We start from the raw sequence: 9,207 nt of genomic DNA on the forward strand, positions 1-9,207 counted from the left end.
AGTGGTTGCCTTTGGGGGGAAGGAGTGGGCATGAGAGAGGCTTCTGGGGGTACTGAATGTTCTGTGTCCTGACCCAAGTGCTAGTTACATGTGTTTGTTCAGTTTTGAAAATTTAGTGAGGTACATACCTATGATTTGTGTACTTTTTCGGATGTATGAAAATATTAGGAATCAGAACTCCATAAAGAATAAGACATTATGGGGGTGGAAACAGAGGAGGCAGGTTTTAAGAAGAATCAAACAGAACTTTTAAAGATGAAAAATGGGCACTTCCCTGGTGGCGCAGTGGTTAAGAATCCACCTGCCAATGCAGGTGACACGGGTTCGAGCCCTGGTCCGGGAAGATCCCACATGCCGCGGAGCAACTAAGCTTGTGCGCCACAACTACTGAGCCTGCGCTCTAGAGCCCGCAAGCCACAAGTACTGAGCCCATGTGCCACAACTACTGAAGCCCACACACCTAGAGCCCGTGCTCCCCAATGAGAGAAGCCACCGCAATGAGAAGCCTGTGCATCACAACGAAGAGTAGCCCCCGCTCGCCGCAACTAGAGAAAGCCCGTGCGCAGCAACAAAAACCCAACACTGCCAAAAATAAATAAATAATAAAATAAATAAATTTAAAAAATAAAGATGAAAAATGCACTCAATGAAACAAATTTTTATAAGGGAAATGAGTTATGTAACAGGTTAAATATACCTGAAATGAAAATTACTGACCTGGGAGACATATCTGAGGAACAGATTAAATGTGCCCAGAATGCACAGAAAGCCAAAATGGTGGAAAATATAAAAGAAAAGTTAGGGGACATAGAAAAGAGAATAACAAATTCAACACGGGTATAATAGGTTCTATAAGGAGAAAGAAAGAATGTGGGAAAGACAATATTTAAAGAGAGAATGATGACTAATTTTCCTGAGTTGATCAAAGACACAATTTTAAAGATTCAACAAGCAGAAACTCTACCCCTGCTCAGAAACAATAAGTTCACATTTATTTTTTTAATAAGTATTTTATTTATTTAGCCGCACCTTGCAGCTTTCGGGAACTTAATTCCCCAACCAGGGATTGAACCCAGGCCACAGCAGTGAAAGCACCAAGTCCTAACCACTGGACCACCAGGGAATTCCCAATAAGTCCACATTTAGAACCATCATAGTGAAAAGGCAGAACCAAGGCCAAAAGAAAAACTGTTTAAAGCTACCAGAGGGGAAAATGCTGATAATCTGACAGTGAGATTGACAGCAAAACAATAGCAACATCAGAAGACAAACAGGGCAATGGAACATCATCATCAGATTCTACAGGAAAATAATTCTCAACCGTAGGATCGATACCCACATCATTTAATATTGAAAGTAAAATAAAATTTTTTTCAGAAACGACTCAGAGAATTTCTCTCTCATAAATCCTTTCTGAGGGTATTATAAAGGATGTACTCCAGGAAGAAAGAACTAGAATTCAGAACGAAGTGGTCAGTTGCAAGAAGTGATGAGAACAAAGACATTATTAGTACACATGTGGTCGAATCTAAACAAGCATGGACTTTAAAGAAGACTAATTTTGGTGTTGAAAATAAAATACTGGAAATTGATAACTTGTGAGATGTTGTATTTGGTTTTTTGTTTTTTGTATAAATTTATTTATTTTATTTATTTATTTTTGGCTGAGTTGGGTCTTTGTTGCTGTGCACGGGCTTTCTCTTGTTGCAGTGAGCGGGGGCTACTCTTCGTTGCAGTGGCTTCTCTTGTTGCAGAGAATGGGCTGTAGGTGCATGGGCTTCAGTAGTTGTGGCACACAGGCTCAGTAGTTGTGGCTCATGGGCTCTAGAGCGCAGGCTCCGTAGTTGTGGCACACGGGCTTAGTTGCTCCGCGGCATATGGGATCTTCCCGGACCAGGGATCGAACCCCTCTCCCCTGTATTGGCAGGCGGATTCTCAACCACTGCACCACCAGGGAAGCCCCTGTATTTGTTTTCTTAGGTGTGCCCTAACCTAGGTGCCACAAACTGGGTGGCCTGAAACAACAGAAATATATTCTCTTGCAGTTCTGGAGGCCAGAAATCAAGGTGTCAAGCAGGGTTGGTTCCTTCTGGAGGTTCTGAGGGAGAATCCACTCCACGCCTCTCTCCTGGCTTCTGGTAGCTGTTGGCGTTCCTTGGCGTTCCTTGGCGTTCCTTGGCTTGTAGCTGCATCACTCCAGTCTCTGCCTCCATCTTTACATGGCCTTCCCCTCTGTTTCTTTTTTTTTTTTTTTTAATTTATTTATTTAATTTATTTTTTTGGCTGCATTGGGTCTTAGTTGCAGCATGTGGGATCTTTCATTGCAACATGGGCTCTTCGTTGCGGCGCACCAGAGTTCTCTCTAGTTGTGGCGTGCGGATTTTCTCTCTCTAGTTGTGGCGTGCGGATTTTCTCTCTCTAGTTGTGGTACGGGGGCTCCAGGGCGTGTGGGCTCCAGAGCACGTGGGCTTAGTAGTTGTGCCACATGGGCTTAGTTGACCTGCGGCATGTGGGATCTCAGTTCCCCAACCAGCGATAGAACCTGTGTTGGAAGGCAGATTCTTTTTTTTAAAATCAATTATTTATTACTATTATTATTTTTTTTTAAATTTTTGGCTGCACTGGGTCTTCATTGCTGCATGGGCTTTCTCTAGTTGCAGCAAGCAGGGACTACTCTTTGTTGCGGTGTGCGGGCCTCTCATTGCAGTGGCTTCTCTTGTTGCAGAGCACAGGCTCTAGGTGCGCAGGCTTCAGTAGCTGTGGCGCATGGGCTCAGTATTTGTGGCACACGGTCTTAGTTGCTCTGCAGCATGTGGGATCTTCCCGGACCACAGCTCGAATGTCCCCTGCATTGGGAGGCGGATTCTTAACCACTGCGCCACCAGGGAAGCCCTGGAAGGCGGATTCTTTACCACTGGACCACCAGGGAAGTCCCTCCTCTGTGTTTCTATCTCACATCTCCCTCTGCCTTTCTCTTCTAAGAATCCCTGTCATTGGATTTAGGGCTCGCCCTAAACCCAGGATGATCTCATCTCTAGATCCTTAACTTAACTACATCTGCAAACACCCTTTTTCCTAACAAGATCACATTCACTTGGTTCAGAGGATTAAGACTTGTTTTGGGGGACTACTATTCAACTTACTACAGATGGCTAGAGAGTGATTAAAGAGTTCTAGGGTCCTTGTTTTGTTTTGGATTGATTTTAGACTTTGTGAAATCAAATATGTGTGCTGGAAACTGAATGACAATTTCCCAAATATCTGAAATAAAATTATTATAAGTTGGGAAGGAATAAAAAATTTTGACCAATTTAATAGAAGACAGAACCAAAGAAAGGCAAAGAAAAAGCACAGTATATAGAAAGCACAAAATAGGATGACATAAATAATCCAAATATAGCAGGACTCACCATAAATGAAAATGCACTAACTCGCCAATTAAAAGGTAGACATTACCTGATTACATGCTATTCATACTGTTTAACCATATACTATTTATATGAGAGGCCCACCTAAAAATATAAAGATTCAGAAAGGCTAAATATAAAGGGATGAAAGAAAATGTGCTAGGCAAAGAAAGCTGGTGTGCTTCTGTGTGTCCTACACATTAGTATAGACATATTTAAATAGACTTTGAGCCCTCCCCACCCCCCAAAAAAATCAGGAATAAAGAGAAGGCTCACTACATAATGTTAAAAGGATTAGCAGAACAAGAAGATAAGATTATTTAAACTCCTATGCAATAGCAACAGAGTCTCCAAATATACAGTGCCAAAATTACAGAGAATAAATTGACAAATCCACAGCCACAGTGTGGAGATTTTAATATATGTCTCCCACTAGTTGAGAGCTAGCTCAAGCAGACAAAAATTAGTGAGGACACAGAAGAGTTAACCTACCTTCACAAAACTCCATATTCAACAATTAGAGACTACACATGGAACATTTTCAAAAACTGACCACATGGTAAGTCAGAAATAAGCCTTAGGGACTTTCCTGGTGGCGCAGTGGTTAAGTATCCGCCTGCCAATGCAGGAGACATGGGTTAGAGCCCTGATCCGGGAAGATCCCATATGCTGTGGAGCAACTAAGCCCATGTGCCACAACTACTGAGCCTGTGCCCTAGAGCCCGCGAGCCACAACTACTGAGCCCATGTGCCGCAACTACTGAAGCCCGCGCACCTAGAGCCCGTGCTCCGCAACAAGAGAAGCCACCACAATGAGAAGCCCACACACCACAATGAAGAGTAGCGCCCGCTTGCCGCAACTAGAGAAAGCCCGCACACAGCAACGGAGACCCAACGCAGCCAAGAAATTAATGAATTTTTTTTTAAAAAAGAAAGAAGCCTTAATAAATGCCAAAAATTTAATACCATACATACCACCTTCTCTGATGACAATAAAATGAGGAAGCAATAAGAGAAAACATACGCAAGTCCACGCACATTTGAAATTTTAAAATACACTTCTGAGTATTTTACCGATCAAAGAAATGAAAATACCATGTAACAAAACTGGTAGGATGTGGCTATAAAAATACATACTAGGGCTTCCCTGGTGGCGCAGTGGTTGAGGGTCCGCCTGCCAATGCAGGGGACGCGGGTTCATGCCCCGGTCTGGGAGGATCCTACATGCCGCGGAGCGGCTGGGCCCGTGAGCCATGGCCGCTGAGCCTGCACGTCCGGAGCCTGTGCTCCGCAACGGGAGAGGCTACAACAGTGAGAGGCCCACATACCGCAAAAAAAAAAAAAAAAAATACTGATACTTAGGGGAAATTTTTTAACCTTAAATGTATATGTTAGAAATAAAGACCAAAAGTCAGTGAGCTGGGCATCCAACTCAAGAAGTTAGAGGGAAATAAACAAAATAGAAAAACCCTAATGAAAAAGAAAGGAAACAATAAAATTGAGAACAAAGAAACAAGATAGAGAGCCCATAAACCCAAAACTGGCTCTTTTAAAGTCTAATAAATCCCCTGACAAAAGAAAGAGAGAGAGAGGGAGGAGAAAAACTATTGGAAAGAAAAAGGGCCATATTATAGATACAGCAGACTGTACTGAGAACCACTTTATGACATTAAATTTGAAATTTTAGATGGAATAGATAATTTATCTTAAAAATATAACTTACCAAAATGTATTCAAGAAGAAATAGAAACCCCTAATAAACCTATAGCCATTTTTTAAATGGGTCATTTAATATCCAACCACCAATTGGTCCTAATAGGAAAATAAATAAATTGAGGTTTAGGCACCTAATGGAATACCATAGAGGTGCTAAAAAGAATGAACTAGTTTCACAAATGTCCACACAAATACAAGTAAGAAACAATTTGGAATGGAATCATGTGCAAAAGGAATTGTACAGTCTGATAACATTTCATAAAATGGTAAAATACAAACAATAATCATATCTATTTCTTAGAGATGAAGGGACTGACTGTTAAGTCAATGGCGAGTGGTGAGAGTGTGCAGGCCAGGAGGACTTGGGGGCCCAGCTGGCCTGGTGGGGGTCCATACTCAGCTCCAGTGCTTGGTACCATGGAGAAATGAAGGCCCAGTGTCACCAGATCTTCCCAGTTTTTGAAAGTGAACAAGAAATCAAGGCATTTATGTGAATTATGTTCCAATTCTTTGAAAGGCTGAACTTGGGGGAGGGGGTCTTCCATAGGAGGATCACATTTGGTCTATGGCTCCCCCAGTTTCTGACTTTTGGCCCAGGCCACAAGAAGTTGGGTCTGGGTTTGAACAGGAGCTCTGGGGAGAACAGGCTGGATCAGCCACCCTGGAAGCAGCCTAGATTCTGCCCAATGAAAACTCCTTGACTTAGGCAATAGGTTCTTAGATATGACATTTAAAGCATAAACAACTGAAGAAAAAAATAGATAAATTGGACATCATTAAAATTTTAATGTTTCAAACACCACCATAATGAAAGTGAAAAAAAAAAACACCCCACAAAACTGGAGAACATTTTTGCAAATCATATCTGATAACGGTGTTGTATCTAGAATAGATAAACTCTTACAGCTCAATAATAACAAGACCAATAATTCAATTTAAAAACAATGGCTCTGATTACACATTTCTCCAAATAAGATATATAAATGACCAATAAGCACATGAAAAGATGTTCATAGCCATCAGGAAAATGCAAATCAAAACAACAACGAGATACCACTTCATAACCACAAGATGGTCATAATCAAAAAGATAAGTGTTGGGGAGGAAGGGGAGACATCGGAACCCTTATATACTGCTGGTAAGAATGTGAAATGGTGCAGCCACTTTGGAAAACAGTCCACAAGTTCCTCAAGTAGTTAAACGTAGAGTTAACCATATGATCCACCATTTTCACTTCCAGGCATATACCCAAGAGAAGGGAAGACACACAAAAACTTGTACACAATATTCATAGCAGCATTATTCATACTGACCCCAAATGGAAACAATGCAAATGTCCATCAGCTGATGAATGGATAAATAAAATACGGCATACCCACACAATGGAATTTTATTTCACAATAAAAAAGAATGAAGTACTGCATGGATGTACTACATGATACAGCATGGACCTTGAAAATATTATGCTAAATGAAAGAAGCCAGTCACAAAGGATCACATATTGTATGATTCCATTTACAGGGAATGTCCAGAATGCACAACTCTATAGACAGTAGATTAGTTGGTCTCCGACTCTGGGAGAGCATATGGGGGTTGGGGAGTTAGGCTAAGGGGAGCAGAGTTTCTTCTGGGTATTGAAACTGTTCTGAATTGATAGTGTTGATGGTTGCACAATTCTGTGATTATCCTACAAACCACTGAATTATACACTTTAAATGGGTGAATGGCATGGTATGTGAATTATATCTCAAGAAAACTATTAAAAATATTACTAATGAAGCACATGAATGGTGCCATTGTTGAACCACAGGGTCTTTTTGTCCACAGAGCACCAGTGGCTGCGGAAGCTCTTTGCAATGCTACCCAAGTTGAGGGATGGGAGGAAATGGGATGATGAAGAAAGGGTTTTAATCAAACTCCAAATATTTTCATCTGATTCCCAGTTTTCATAGAAGCAACCAGTATTTATTGAACTTCCTCTATGAGACAGTCCCTGCTTTAGGTGCCAAGACTTCATCAGCCAGCAAAACAAATACCCTGCTCTCAGGGAAGATGGACTTTAAATACGAAAACAATAAATAGATAAGAAGTCAGGTGCGACAAGTGCTGGAAGAAAGAACCACCAGGGGCAGGAAAGAGAAAACTGGAGGCTGTTGCTATTTCGAACAGAGCAGTTAGGAAGGCTCCTTTAAGCAGAAGCCCAAAGGAAGCAAAGGTGCGTGCCATGTGGGTATCAGGGGGACAGGCAAAGCAAAGGCTTGAAGTGGTGAAGTGATCAGGGTGCTAGAGGAAGAGGAAAGAAAACAGGGTGGCTGGGCGGACAAGTGACGGGAGAGACAGGGAGGAGGGGCTGGGAGGGGACAGAATAGGGCCTTTAGGCCATAGTAAGGGCACTGGCTCCTACCCAAGAAGATGGGAGGGTTGGAGCAGAGAAAATGACATGCCCTGATTTAGGGTTTAGAAAAAACACTATGACTGCTTTGTGAAAAATGGACCAAGGGGGCAGAGTTGAAGCATCCTTCTTCTCCAAATAGTTTCACTGCTTATTTGATATATTTGAGATCTTTTTAAACAGTTTTTTGAGTTACTTCCCAAAGTCTGCACAGTTTTAGTGCTAGTAAGCTATAGTTTTGGTTACAAAGAAAGCATATTCAGTACTCTTTTTCTTCTTTATTTTCATCATGTATAGATAGAGATTTCATTTTTAATTTTTCTCATATTCACATTCACTTGTTTGGAAAGCCTTTGACCTAGGGTAACACGTGCTTGTAACAGAAGCTTTGCAGTAGCTCAATATAGATGCTTACTGAGATTCACGCAGGGCCAGATCTGCGCAGATTTGTAGAGTATCAGTATGTCTTTTCACATAAATTGACTAAGTCATTGATCTTAATCTCAACATAAAAGTGATTCATATTTGAGGTTATTTTAGATAGGTTAACAGCATTTCACCAACAAAACATCGTTTCGAAACTTAAAAACAGCTGAATACTGAAAACTGTTATCACAAGGACTATCATTCTTTTATAGGCAAAGAATTGACAGATTAAACAATTTGTTTGAGGTCACACAGCTAGTAGTTAAGTGGGTTGGCCAGGATTTAAACACAGGCAGTTTGAAATGCAACCCACAAGCTTCACTACACTATAGGTATCTCAAGGAAAGTGGCATCTGAGATGGGTCCTCTAGCAGGTTACACCCCCAACTCCCAGGATTAAAGGGAACTGGTAAAGGCTGGGATATCCACTCTTGGGAAGGAGTTAGGGAACAAATTAGGATCAAAGCTCATGAGGACAATCTCAGGAGAGGTTGGGCATCTAGCTTTGCCATGGAGGCAGTCAGCATATTTATGGAACTTTCTAGGGTTGGTCTCAATCCTCTGGATCCTGTGTGGGACACAGGTTGTGTGCTAGAGATCAACAGAAGGGGAAAGGGCCTATGGATAGTAAGGCTTAAGAGTGTGGCCTGAGACTGGCCCCGGGTGTTGCCCAAGTAGAGAAAAGGCCATTAAGCCTGGTGGGAGGGGAGGGCCCATGGATGGGCCTGGTGCTGGGAAAGGCCCAGACATACGCCTTCCTATTAGTCTTCCCTCCTTTTACTTCATTCATGATAAATCACTCTCTTCTCCCTCACGCAGGGCCCTGTGGGAGATGACAGACCTCTCTCAACACGGGTTCCTATCCTCCAGAATCTCACCTTGGGGTGACTTTGGACTGGGAGACTTTGCTTCTCATTTAATCTTTACAATCTGAGGAGGTGGGTGATATCCTCCTCTTATGATAAAATGATCATAAAATTGAGACATTAAAGAGGTTAAGTAACTTGCTTGAGGTCACACAACTAGTAAGAGGCAGGGTCCAGATTACTTTGGGTCTATTGGATAGTAAAGTGGTTTTATTATAAATACTTAACAAAGATAGAGACAGAAAAGCAAAAACTGAGTGAATAGCTGCCCTGTCAATGCCAGCACTGGGATAAAGTAGCAGAAATGCTTAAATATAACAGTACTGGGCATACGTTGCAAAAATTCTGAGGTTCTTCTAAATTCTTGCTAGACACGGAAGGGTTTGGAGCATCCAATATT

Source organism: Mesoplodon mirus (genome assembly GCF_964341445.2).
Source record: "Mesoplodon mirus genome assembly, chromosome: 15".
NCBI classification, from domain to species: domain Eukaryota; kingdom Metazoa; phylum Chordata; class Mammalia; order Artiodactyla; family Ziphiidae; genus Mesoplodon; species Mesoplodon mirus.